This window comes from Lepisosteus platostomus, chromosome 16, assembly GCF_059453375.1.
Source record: "Lepisosteus platostomus isolate fLepPlt1 chromosome 16, fLepPlt1.hap1, whole genome shotgun sequence".
NCBI lineage: Eukaryota > Metazoa > Chordata > Actinopteri > Semionotiformes > Lepisosteidae > Lepisosteus > Lepisosteus platostomus.
This window is the reverse complement of record NC_142626.1, coordinates 26,340,316-26,355,087: the sequence shown is the minus strand read 5'-3', so window position 1 is coordinate 26,355,087 and position 14,772 is coordinate 26,340,316. Positions and strand designations below refer to the sequence as shown.

At 38.7% G+C, this 14,772-nt stretch overlaps 1 long non-coding RNA gene across 2 annotated transcripts in view; it reads right to left on the bottom strand.

Annotated features, from left to right (window-relative positions):
* Nucleotides 1-1,731: 1,731 nt before the first annotated feature.
* Nucleotides 1,732-14,772, bottom strand: part of LOC148647109 (uncharacterized) — a 63,895-nt gene continuing 50,854 nt past the window's right edge. For both annotated transcript variants that reach the window (XR_015927783.1, XR_015927782.1), the window contains exon 2: nt 1,732-4,014. This is a non-coding gene — a long non-coding RNA (uncharacterized LOC148647109). The remainder of the gene's footprint in view (nt 4,015-14,772) is intronic.

Here is a 14,772-nt window from a genome sequence, read left to right as displayed (position 1 = left end):
TTAGCACAGGTGGAATTTGTATAAATGAGTTCCAAATAATCCAGAGAAAAAAAAGAGCCTCCAGATCTCACAGAACCCTGAGAGCCCAGATGACCCTGCTGGCTTGCAAGACACAGCAGTGGGCACAAGGTGGTGCTCATCTCAACTTTACACTTCATAACTGGCTTAAAATTAGTAAATCTACTTTTAAAAAAAAGAGGATTTCACATAAAATATTTGCTTGAATTTTATATACAGAAAACTTAGTAAAGTGTAAAGAATGTTCAAGCTTGTAAGTGATTTAGGGACAAACTGTTAATAGTACTGCTTTAGAGCACTAATTCATTGAGCTTTGAATGCAACACACATTAAAGTAAATAGCAAACCCTGACAGATTGCACCTGTTCTTCCAGCTCAGGCCTTTTCCAACTGTCTGAGACAGGGTTTGTATACAGGAAGGAGCTTTGCATACCTGTGCCGCCTCACTACTCCAAACACTTTAAGACTCACAGTGTGGATCAGTCACTGTTCAGCCCTTTCAGAGTCCGGACAGAACATGGAAAAAAATACTTTCCACTCCCTTGTAAAGACTAGGGGTGTTAATTAACAAAGTCAAACTACTTCACTACACTACTTAAGCAAATTTTTTGAGACCTGTACTTAAGTATTTTAAGTTTTACCCAAGAATGTTGTTTTAGAAAAGAAGCTACTTTTACTCCACTCCATTTCCCAGAAACATCTGTATTTCATGTTCCGTCAGGGATACTGATGTTTATATGGGTTGGGATTCTGATGGGTTAAAGCAGGGGTGCATGTGGATTGCTATTGTTCTAAGCCCTGTTGGTTTTTACCTCCTAAGAGCAACACAGGGTGTCCCAGTTTAACATTCTAAATGGGGATCATAAAACATGGACCCTAAACGTGGAATTATTTCCCAAGAGGAAATATGGAAATAGTGGTTAATGGGGATCTATAATACATTAAACATGACTCTTTATCTATAAGAATCAATTGTAACGCTTACGGCCGACATGCACTGTGTAAGAGCCGGCGTACCAGAGCAGGTGATGTCACCGCCCTTCCCTGTGATAGCAGGACTACAGCTACCGGGCTGTAGAGAGATCTCTCTTTAGCTCACGGGGCTAGGTCACTGCAGAGAGACGCGGGAGTCCAGGGCTCGAGCCCCCGACGGTGGGGGGCCGACCTAATGCGGCAAGGGTGCCCACCTGAGCCCCCGTTGCGTTACACAATGTATTTCAACACTAATAGGGACCTAAGGACATGATGACATGAGTCTACAGTAGTGTCCATTCACGTCTTCTGTGTGTAAACAGAATGACCCATTACGCTGAGCACTTAAATGTAATTAATCCTTGTCTGAAAGAAACACCTACAATTTGGAAATTAACTGTGAATGAGAAACGAAGACAGTGGGTATCAGTGATGAACAACATTTTTAAGCATTACAGTGCAAAATGTTCATCTTAAAATTTTAAATTTAAATAACATCAACATGTAGTGTATTGTGTATGAGCAGTGCACACAAAGATTCAACCAACACACAGCAAAATACTTTTAAATTAATCTAGTACAGTATAATGATTCTTAAAGTTACATTAAATACTATATATATGATAAATAGGGAAGTCTAATACTGAATAGAATAAATTTACTCATATTTGAACTCATTTAGCAACATAGTTGCACTAGACTTTTAGAGGACTTTGCAATCAGAGGATAAAGTCAGGGCACTGAAAATACATAACAATTTCATGAACATGTCAAACACAAACAATTTGTAAATAATATAGTAAGTATATATTGACAATGATTGTTATAATTTGACAAAGCTATTTTACAAAATATTTTAAATTTTTATGCTCTGGTTTGCATCCATTGGACTTATGTCGGGGGAATTTTTATGTCCACAATCTTAAAACGTCAGTGTTGTAAACGCTGGGAGACGTTAAGCAGGGACCCTTGTATACACATCGATCTATTGTTTAAACCCTAAAGTGAGCCAAGTGTTGAACCTTCAATTGATTTTGCTGCTTAATTCCGATGCTGTGGACCTGATGGAGAAGGCACTGAGTGTTCTCCAAGCTGAGAGCAGCACACAGAGGGGAAGGCTGCTGCCCTCACTGTACCAGCTTGTAGAGATCTGACTCTGGCCTGGGATCAGTACTCTTGACCTGGCTGGAGTGCATTTAGCGCATTATTCTATGATTCCATACAATTGGCAAGGGTCACTCATAAACTCCCATCCATGGTAACAGGAAAGGGTTATCATGACTGTTGACAGACTATAAAAACCTCTGTAACACTGTTGGACTTCAGGACACTGTAAGGGATGAGCCTTGTGTGTGACGTCTCCCAGTGTTCTCTGGAAATGTCTGTTTTTGTCACCAGTTAAACTCATCTCAAACCTTCACTGAACTGCACTGTGACTCCTTGAATCCCTACACAGCCATCCTCATCACCAAATGTTCTGTAGACAGGGACACGACACATAGGTGCTGACATGAACCCGACAGGTTAATTTTCTATAAGCACACACAGACACTTTTGTGAGCCAGCATGTGATACTCAGTCTCTTTATGGCTGTCCTACAAGAACACAACCTTCAAACATAAGTTCTACAATACTGCATCCCATTTCTCCAGCAGAATGCTGGGATTGATTGTGAATTCCAATGACAACAGGAACCTGGTTTTCCTTGGAGGTCTCCCACTATGGTGGTGATCTGGCCCAGCTGTGATCCTTGAGACCAGATGAGATGAGACCAGGCTATAAGGGGGTAGTGCTGTCATTTGTGAATAATATAAACAAATGTGACATTTATCAATTATTACTAGGTTAGTGTGGACTTCTTCAGGACATGATCTGCCATTTTTTTATGTTTTATTCTGTCAAAGCGTTAGTGTAAAAATAATTAGCAATTATTTTCAAATATACAGAATTGTCCTGTATAAGCACTTTTGAAACATTACAGAATTTAAAACAATTTAAAATTGATCTGATCAGCTTTCATTACTCCAATTGTCATTACCTCTGTGGTGATGACAACTGGGAGTACTGAAGGCAGATTAATTGCCATTTATCAAAGTACTGTATCAATCCAGTTAGTATTGACATGATCTGTCTCCCTCTCCTGGTCAGTATTAATAACTGCAGTCTGTGTTTGTGATTCTATTTAACAACAAACATAGGAAGTAAAAATAATAGTTTCAGGGTCTCCAGGCTGGTCCTTCATCGATTTGTCGTCATTCAAATACATCCAGTCTAGTCTCTCATGCTATTTACAAAAATTTTTTTCACACAAGCTTCTGTGCCATGCCTTAAAAATGTTGGTTGGATTGCATCTTGACAATCAATATCACAGGATGCAAAATTCAAGAAATGCTAAATATGTATGGTAATATTTTCTCTGGTAGCATTTATGAGCTAAAATATTTAATAGTATTACTTTTATTTGTTATTTTCAATTTCATAGCTTTCTTAGTTAACAAAGTTGTATATCTAGACATTATTTCTGTGTTTAGAACACAATATTAATAAATAATGCACTAACCCAGCTCTAATCAATCGTAAATAATCGTAGCAGCTTTGCAGCTGTTCTCAGCCTCAGTCCTCTGTGGTTCCTGTTAATGAACCAGAGCAGCTCCTGTAGAGCTGAGGGAGGTTTTTGTACAGACGTCTATCACTGTGTGAGAGGGTAGCTGGAGCCCTGCTGACAGTAATAATCTCCTGCATCTTCAGCCTGGACTCTTGTGATGGTCAGAGTGAAGTCAGTCCCAGATCCACTGCCACTGAAACGCTCTGGGATCCCAGTCTGACGGGTAGTTGCATAATAGATCAGGAGTTTAGGAGCTTCTCCAGTTTTCTGTTGGTACCAAGCAAGACAGTGGCCAGATAAGCCAGTATAAGAACAGGTACCCAGAGAACTGCTGGTCTTACAGCTCACAGTGACTGTCTGTGCTGGGAGAACAGATGTCACTGCTGGAGTCTGAGTCACAGTAATCTGGCCACTGGAACCTGGAACAAAATAAAAAATAAATGTATTACAAGGAAAACAATTGTATAATGTTAACATTTCTGTAATGCCTAGGGTTAGATTTGATTCGTCACCTTGCAAACAGTTTCAGGATTGAAAAATAATAATATAAAATATTCACATTGCAAATCTCCCCACTTTTTAATCTCCCCACAAATTTAATTTCTACTCACCATGAAAGCAGATAAGTGTCCAGATGAAGATGGTGATTAAGCTCATTGTTGCTGTGGGTTCAGTTGCCATGAAGGGCAGCTCTCAGTCATGAAATGTAAAACTCACAGGGCTATAAACACTCCCAGAGCACTGAAGCATGTACTGCTAATGCAAAGTGTCTCTTCTATGCAAATTGTCTTCCTTGACTGAGCAGGACTTTTAGCCAAGAAGAGCTAGAAACACAGTTTGTGCACTGAGATCTATGAAGACTTGTCTACTGGAATCTGGAACTGCATCATTCTGAATGATAAATAAGACATCTTTGTCACAGCAATATTCCAGGTTCATTCCAGGATTGTTCCTATAGATAACAAACATTGTGCCCAATGATATATCTTGTTTTGTTCAAACACAATGTGGATCAGTCACTCTTCAGCCATTTCAAATTCACATAGGACAGCATTCAAACAAAACTCAATCTTTTTGACTAAGTTAACTTTAGTCCTGCTATCTTAATCACAGAAGATTTTTTTTAAAATAAAGGATATGTAGATATCTGTTTTCTTAAGAAAATCAATACAGTTAAATAGTTATATTATTGAAATTTCTCATGTAAACATTGAACTGATACTCACACAAAGCAACATTCTGGCTCTGCCATTCTGTGGAGAGTTTGAAAAGTCCCACAGAGAGGAAGCACATTGAATTTGTCACAGTCTCCTGCTGGCTTGGCAGTAAGTCAGTACTGTTGTTTTACTTAGGAGAATTAAGTGTGTATGGCTCTGGGACAAAAGAGAAAAAGATTCTACTCTTAAGTGACTTTACACCTGTTTGTACACATGGTGTGACTCGGGAACAGACTGTGAATCAGGACAAAGGAGAATAAACTCAGTTCACTCCCTGTGTGTAGCTGCTACCACTGACTATACTTCAATAGCCAGGCTTGTTGATAGGAGTTTACACAAGATCATCTGGATTTCTTTATTAGATTATGGGATATTACAGCTGAGAAGCAAGTAGCAAGATTGCTTTTGTGCTGTAAGGCCTTGCGGAGAATTGTAATTAATTGCAATATTTTGTAATGATACAGCTGCTTACTTGGTGTGAATCTCATCAGTAATCAGGCTGAGGAATCAATTTGCCAGAGCCAGGATGAATGGAACTCAACTGAGGAACATGTGGAAGGTGAAGCAGGCAGGGTAGGCAGCAGCTAGAAGAGGTGGAGTTCTGGATGCGCTGCAGGGGCAGAGGTTTGCGCAGGGGCTGCAACAGTGCAGCTGGCAGACTAGACTGGAGCTGCAGGAACAGCAGGCTGATTAAAGGATTAAACAGACTTTAAAAAAAAAAGGATTCCACATCAAAAAATTACATGAACCTTACATACTGAAAGTATAAATAACTAGTATATATAACTTGCAGGCTTTTAAATAGTTTACAGACAGACATTGGAGCTGTACTATTGCACACCAAGCTTTAAATGCAACACATATTTAAAAAAATAAGAGGAAGGATCCAAACCCCAACAGATTGCACCTGTTTTCTCAGCTCAGGCCTTTTCTAACTGACTGTGACAGGATTTGTATACAGGATGGAGCTTTGCATACCTGTGCTGCCTCACTGCTCCAAACACTTAAAGACTCACAGTGTGGATCAGTCACTGTTCAGCCCTTTCAGAGCCACTGACACACACGGGACAATGATGCTACTGATTCTACTGCTGGGGACACTGGGGCTCTTTGTTCAAGATGAGAAGTATATTGGTATTAATGTGAAAATAGTTCTAAAATATTTCTTTAAATACATATTTCTGTTACTTTTTAATTATATTAGCACTTCAGAAGAATATAGTTTTTGTAAATATGTTTAGGTCCAACATACACTTTATTAGATAACTGATTAACCTACATTTAATCAATTTCTGAGCCAAGAGTTCAATAGATCTTCATGTTATTTCAGATAATACAATTTTCTGATTTCAGAGTCCAGTGGGCAGATCATCATGACTCAGTCTCCAGCAGCTCAGTCTGTTCTCCCAGGTGCTTCTGTCTCGATCAGCTGTCAGCTGTCAGTCCATTGGTAGAGAGCTCAGTTGGTACCTGCAGAAACCTGGCCAGGCTCCACAGCTCCTGGTTTATGGTGCAACAAACCATTATTCTGGGGTTCCTGATAGATTCACTGGCAGTGGGTCTGGAACAGGCTTTACACTGACAATCAGTAGAGTCCAGGCTGAAGATGCAGGAGATTATTACTGTCAGCATGACCATAGCTTCCCTTTCACACAGTGATAAGCATGTGTACAAAAACCTCGTTCAGCTCTACAGAAGGACTGAGACTGAGAACAGCTGCAGAGCTGCTACAGGTGAACTGTACACTGTACAAACACTGTATAATTAGGAAATCAGTCATATACATTGCAAATAAAGCAAAATCGTGAATGATTTTATTGACATTTATGAAATATAATATAAAATGTTTTCTAATAACAAGTTTCTTAAATAACAACGAGGCAGGATTCTATTAGCTCAATTTTGTTATAAGAGTACAGTATGTGTTGGTAAAATTTTGGATCTCTATTTTCCTGGAATGTAACATTTTATTGTATGTATACTGTACAGTATATGATCCGTGAATGTTATTTAAACTTTTGTATTTCAGGAGTGCTAGGGACCAGGACATGATGACATGAGTCTACAGTAATAATAATAATAATAATAATAATAATAATAATAATAATAATAATAATAATAATAATAATAATAATTGCTTACATTTATATAGCACTTTTCTGGACACTCCACTCAAAGTGCTTTACAGGTAATGGGGACTCCCCTCCATCACCACCAATGTGCAGCATACACCTGGATGATGTGACGGCAGGCATAGTGCGCCAGAACGCTCACCACACATCAGATATCGGTGGGGAGGAGAGCAGAGTCATGAAGCCAATTCATAGATGGGGATTATTAAGAGGGCCATTGGGAAATGTGGCCAGGACGCCGGGGTTACACCCCTACTCTTTTCGAGAAACACCCTGGGATTTTTAATGACCACAGAGAGTCAGGACCTCGGTTTTACGTCTCATCCGAAGGACGGTGCCTGTTTACAGTATAGTGTCCCCGTCACTATACTATACTATACAGTAGAGTCCATTCTATGTTTCTATGTGTAAACTAAAAGATTACTGTCACGCATTCTACACACTCTCACAAACGTCAACGCATTCCCAAGCGCACCCACTCAAACAGACACTCACAGTGCAACTAATCTTCTTATCGCCTTTCACCTATGTCACTCACTATTTTTAACCCTCTGCTTTTCCCTGACAATCACTCACTATTTCGGATTCTCCCTAGAGCTTCCTAGTGCGCGCACCCTCCTTGTTTTGCTTTTTTTATACCTTACTTCCTGACACTCGCTCAATTCTGACCACGTCTCTGCCTTTGCGTTTTTGGATTTGTTGCCTCGCTGTATTGTCTCTTCCCGATTTTGACTATCGCCTGCCCTTTGGATTTTGGGTATTATGACTTGTTTTTTTTTTTGGTAGCCTTTTCTATCTGGGTTTCCTATTGCTATTCGGGAAATAAGCCTACCTGAGCCCTGCACATGGTCCTTATTTTTAGCATTCATAATTGCTAACAATTACAGTAAAGAACCATTAAGTTGAGCACTTACTGTAGATGTAATTTAACTTTAATTTGAAATGCTTGTTTGAAAACACTAAGACTTTAAAAAATAACAATGAATGAGAAAAAGCCTTTGAGTGATTTTGTGGGTATAAGTGAGTGATGAACCACATTTATAAACATTAATACATTTAAATTTACATAATTTTAACTGAAGGTTAGGGAGTTTTTAAATCCACAGTCACAAAAAGTCAATGGTGTAAAAGTGGGGTGATGTCAAGCAGGGATCCCCTGTAAAAACCTTCAGATTAATGTCGCTGCTTAATTCCGATGTTGTGGAGCTGATGGCAAAGGTGCTGAATATTCTCCAAGTTCAGACCAGCACACAGAGGGAAATTTTGCTGCCCTTTGCCCTGACCTGGCTGAAGTGCATTTATACACACATCTGCTGTATGAGACCTGTCAGAAATAACTGTTGTACAAGATGGCTCAGAAGTAACAGAAAGGCAGGGATAACATTATCAGGAATAGCGAATGTGCCATTAGTGGGAATATTTTGTATTAATCCATTATGATTAATAATGGTCACTCATAGTTCCCCATTTATGGTAATAACACAAAGTGAACATGACTGTACACAGACTCTAAAATCCACTGTAACACTACTGGAGTTCAGGACACTGTGGAGGATTCACCTTATGCGTCTTTTCTCCCAGTGTTCTCTGGAAATATTATTTTTTTGTCACCAGTTAAACTCATCTCAAACCTTCTCTAAACTGTGCTATGACTCCTTGAATCCCTACACAGCCATCATCACCAAATGTTCTGTAGACAAAGATGCAACACATAGGTGCTGACATGAACTGAGCAGGTTTATTTTCAACAAGCACACATGGAAAGTCATACTTGTATGAAAAACTCGGTCTCCTTATACCTGCCCTACAGGCACTTGAACACTGTGCAGTAAATATACACAACCACAATCTTCCAACATAACAAGTCCTACAGCACTGTATCCCTGTGCTCCAGCAGCATGCTGGGATTGTTTGTAAATCCTGGTTCAGCAGCTCCACTGACAGCAGGAACCTGGTTTTCCTTGGAGGTCTCCCACTGCTATACTGATCTGGCCTCAGCTTCTGAGATCTGATGAGACCAGACTACATGGGGACAGTTCTATCGTTTGAGTGCAATATAAACAAACAACACATGTACAAACTTCTTATTTAATGTGGACTGTAGTTCAAGACCTGTCAACTGACAGCTAGTTTTAGATCTTTCATTCTGTCAGAGTAAAATACTGATCAATTACTTTCAAATATACAGAATTGCATTGTGTAAGCTCTTGTGAAACACTACAGAATTTAAAAAGATAAAAACTGATTTGCTCAGCCTTCATTACTCCAGATGTCATGAGCACTGTGTCAGGGTGTGTTGTAATTGTGAATAAATTCTGTTCAATGTTTAAAGAGTAGGCAAAAACTTTGGACAGTACATGTTTTGTATTTTCACTCAGGAATAATATACGTTAGGAAAGATGGGGCTGCTCCAGATTAGACATATCCCAGCAAATCAATTTGACTTGTTAAATACTTTCATTATTGTCCTATTCTTTGAAGTTTATTACGTCTCAAATTTTAATAAGGAAAAAGGTGATGCAGCTGTTAATACAAATCAAATTCTTTTCTTAACTTTGTGATACAGTCACTACATGGCTGGGTTAATATACTCCTGCAACTCCTCTTATACTTCTGACACTGTAAATAAACAGTATGATTGTAACCTTGATTCTGTGCAAGATGTCTATTTTCATCTTGTGATTGTTATTTTATGTCAAATACAATCCAATCAACTCCATTTCTAAAGACAGATCACAGAAGCTATTGTTAAAGCAGAAGAATCGGTAAAAATATCATGTGACACACTGGGGATCTGGATGTTTTTCATTCAGATATCCAACCCCGGCATCCTGACCAAATTTCCCATAGGCCCTTACCAACCACAGCCTCCTAATAATCCCCATCTATGAATTGGCTTCATCATTCCGGTCTCCTCCCCACTGAGAGCTGGTGTGTGGGGAGCATTCTGGCGCATCCAGGTGGATGCTGCACATTGATGGTGGTGGAGTCCACTTTTACAGTCCCCATTACCTCTAAAAGCGCTTTGAGTGGAGTGTTCAGAAAAGCACTACAGTATATACGTTTAAGCTATTATTATTATTATTATTATTATTATTATTATTATTATTATTATTACTAATCGTCATATACAACCACAACAAAAGCACAGAGTGCAGTTATTAATTTTGACCACAAGAGGTCACTGCTGTCTCCATTGTAACAGCACTATGATTAAGTCAATGTAACAGCCTTGTTTCCTCACAATAGTCGACTCAGTTCTCCCAGTGTTGACATGCATCTCCTCTTAGTTAGTGACATAAAAACTAAACCTGAGGTTTTTAGATTGAAAAATTAATCATTTAAACATTGTGTATAAAATACAAACTCTTTGTAAAATCAGTGAAGTGCTTCAGACCTGCTTAGACAAAGAAATTCTGTAGTAATGAAAGTAATTGAGAAATAGTACAGCTACTCAGTGAAAGAAAACTTGTTGTCTTACATGTCTTGATCACAAGTCTTGAACAACATTCTATACTGAATGAAAGGACATTATGACATTATGCACCTAACACATTATTCTTAATGAAGTGTGAAGATTTTTACAGACTCCAACACAACAGTGTGCAGAGAGCAGAACTTCAGTGCCCTTAACTGCTTACAAGGGGACTTAATAACAAATCTGTGCTATTCCATATTCTTAACAGTTGTCCGTGATAACTTTAATCTGTCCGTTATTCAAGGGAAACATCCAGTTCCTCATCTAACCTCCCCAGAAGAACTCTCATAATCTGCTCATTATCCATTGGAAAGACAAGGACTGCTGTAGTATTTTAGTGTTACTCTAGAGGCTCTCTACAGTGCAGTGTATCTGCACCAGGTCTCTGGTCTCACCTGTCACTACAGTATCCAGTCAAAACATAGCAAAAGTACCACATACAGTACAATATCTTGTTTCATCTAGGTATTCTAATTTACCAAAATGACCTTGCTTTGGTATAAGATGTCTTCACTGTCATGGAAATATAACTATCAAGGAAGCCACAAGAGAGAGTTCTCACCTGAGTAAGGTCTTTATTTCAATATTGCAATATTGGGAGCCCTGCTGCCACTTCGCCAAGTGCAACCAGAGACTCCATTTGTTACAAGCAGTACAGGGTTTTTATAAGACGTTGCGCTGTAAAAAAGTTCAGCACTTGGTCCCTTCTAAAACTTCCCCTTTCTCTAAGAGAAAACAGATTACATCATAGAGCGAGAGAAGAAAAACTAGATTTGTTATTCAAAGCTTATCAGTTACTTTCAGCTAATTCTAATGACCCAGACAGCATATATTATTTTGGTACACTGTCTTCTAAACTAACCTAAACAGTGTACTTTGTTGACGAACTGTTTTCTAAAATTCTGCACGTACTGTAGCATAGCAGTTATATCCTTGAAATATTATCTAAAAGCACCAATATATTTTTTTGCAAAGCTCTCTACATTTTTAAGAATCAATTAACTCATTAGATTTCCACTACATCACAATCTTCCTAACTAAGCTGTGTTTCAGGCCTATTTTTTGATTGAAGGAAATTTCATATTTTTTTGTTTTTTCCCTCAAATTTGTTGTCGGTTCAGTATCTCTATTATCTAACCCCCACATAAAAAATGAACAAGAATTAAATGTTTGAAAACACTTTCTCCATGTTAAAATCTTTTATGATTTAAATTAAAAAGGAAAAAAGCTAATTAAATGAATAAATGTTAATAAAATCCTAACCTCAGCACAAAAATGTATTTTGAACATTTTTTTCAGCTGCATGTAACACAAAAAGAAACAGCATAAAATGCATTACTTTCTAGTTGGTATTATAGTTGTTTCATAAATGATTCTGACTAATTTTGGATTCAGTAAAGGACATTTTCAAGTCAGTCTAAGGAACTATTTAAGACAGATTTTCCACAACACATATGCATTTTTTGGTGTGGTTGCTGAACTAATTGATTCATAAAGAAAACAGTAACATTTTATCGTGACTAAACCCCAGTGGAAAGTCAGTCCATGCACTTTCTGCAGAGTTCGACATTGTCACAAACACTAACCTCAAAGCTTCAGCTGAGCTCTCGGTAGCTTCTAGGCGCTGTCAGAGCACATTTTATTAGGTTGTTCATACACTCAAATGATTATTGGTATCTCATGATTCTGAGATAATTTACAATCTTGTAATAACAAGATATTGTACCATCTTGTAATTAAAAGATACTGGGGCAGCTGTCAATCGACACAGATGGAAAGACACACTATTGACCCAGACGTCTGGGATAAAGGACAGAGTCTCCTTTCACAAATGCTGCTACTGTGTGTCTGAGGCCCAGCTTGTCCCTAAAGTTTTGTTTCAGACACCATATCATATAGAAGTGTATCTCATCAAAAATGCCAATTATTTACAACACACATGGCTAACTATGTATCTGTGTATCGTATGGCATGCTTTTATTTATGTAATTAGCTAGTAAATGTATACTTTTTAAAACTGTTTACAAGTTATGTTTTGCAGTATTGAAAAAAAAATCAAGTTATTTTTTGCAGTGTCAAAAATGCTTGTAAGTTATGTTTTGCAGTATTCTGAGTGTTTTATTATTATTATTATTATTATTATTATTATTATTATTATTTATTATTTTTATTATTATTATTTAGATAAAAGTGTTCTACCTATCATTTGTTTGCCTGTTTTATAATAAATGGAGCACCAACAAATGTATTCTACATCAATCATTTTATTTACGCAATCCTGATACATTTTAGGTTTGCTAGAGTTGTAATCCATTTTAACACATAAAGTTTAATAGTTTTAAATCAAACACTGATACATAAAGGTCTTTTATTACTTTTACGTCTGAAACCAGACAATCTTTTTGAATAACGTTTCCAAATTCCCATTCCAAATTCTTGTGTGGGAAAGAGTTAGAATCAGAAAACTCTGCCTTTTCTCTTTAAAAAGTGAAACTTTCATAAGTAGGTATAAAATGTAGCAAGCCAGTGCTGACCTGGTAAGTGACTTGGATGAGTGCTGACAATCAGGCACTGTGAAGCATAGTTCAGGAGCCTATGCAGACGGTTTAATCCGGAAGTAAGTGGAGAAGGACAACAGAGAAGAGACGACAAGGATCAGGAGGGATTGACAGACAGGGGTGTGTGACGATGGTGAACTGGTGCTTGGGGGGCGTGGCCAAGGCAAACACGTCCAGAGAGTCCAGGGGGGAAATCCGGGGCAAAGTCCAAGGTCCAAAACTGGGTGATCCATCCAAGACGAAACAAAAGAAGATTAAAACCCAAGATAGGATCTGGGACAGGGATAGGGAATAAAAACAGGATGACGAGGCCAGGTGCTTCGAGCCCCGGACTCAGATGATCAGGACGCCGTGATGAAACCTATACCGTCGGGACTCTCCTGGACCCGCTGGTAGGTTGGCTTCCGGGCGTCCATCTTCCAATGCTGAGTGGGGAATAGCAAGAGCACCAGGCTTAAATAAGTAGGGGCAGGATTGCGTGCAGGTGCACTTAATCAGCAAAATAAGAAAGAGCCGGAGCACCCTTAAGAGTAGGGATTACGATCGTGACAGGCACCAGGTGTCTTCAGACTTCTGTCTCTGGGTAATTCTGAGGAAACTGTCTGTCATGTGACTGTCTAGTGCCAGAATGTCTTCAAGATGTCTTGTGTCCATATTGTGCTTTGTCCACAGGTTCTACTCTTCAGCTGAAGTCATATAGGACCTGACTCCTCATGTTGGTTTCAATTACATTGTTACAACCCCAAGTGTCTAGGGGTAAAGGGGTGTAACATTTAGGATAATTTTTGAATGCAAGTGGGTTCTGGTGAGGGACGTAGGAAGTGTGATAACAAGTTTTGGTGCACAAGTGATTTCTTTTAAGGGTGAATAAGTGACTGGTACGTAAAAAGACACAATAACACAAGAATAGGGAACTAGAGTGGTGCCAAAGAAAAGAAAACAACAAACAAAATGGAGCTGGCTAAGAAAGTGAGGGAAAGCTGACCTAACTACAAAAGAAAACCCAAAACACTCGGTCTTCGTCATCTTCAAACGTCCTAGCTAACCTTCACTGACTACCCGAAACCATACAAGACAAAAGGCACTCACCCTGCCTAAACTAGTGTTACTAATACAAACATCAACTACGTGTGTAGAATTGACCCAAAACCTTAACTAACCCTATACACAAAAGTTCACACAAATACACAAGTGAGCTACAAATACAAACGAGAGTAGACACAAGTAACAGGGTACAAAAGCACGCAGAGGTTTAAACAATACATCTGGACAAGGTAATGGTTAAATAAAGGATAACACAAACCAACAAATGAAAGTACAAGGAGATGAACACAAACCAACAAGAGCCAAAGCTATACTAAAACACATACAGACAAAGCGAAGCCGAAGCAAAAACCAAAAGCGAAATGAAATCGAAGCTGAGCCGAACGGGACAGAAATCAAACGAAAGGCCCCTTCCTTCTGAAAACCTCCAAGTTATGTACTGAATAAGCTGATAAACTGAGTTCTGCTTGGTCGAGAGTTAATTAATGACGACGTCATATGGAAACAATGATGTAATGATGGACCAATAGGGGAGGGAGATCAAGGTCAGGAAGTGTGGAACATACAGTAGCAACAAAACACACATGGACCACACACTGGGACCACACATTGTCAAAAACGGCGTCAACAATCATATTGATAATGTTTGACAGGGGTTGTGTGAAGTGCACTTCAGCTCTCAGGTTTCCTGTTTTTACTGAAGAATAATGTCCAGTGCACTCTTGGTCCGCAGTAAGATTAAATATGA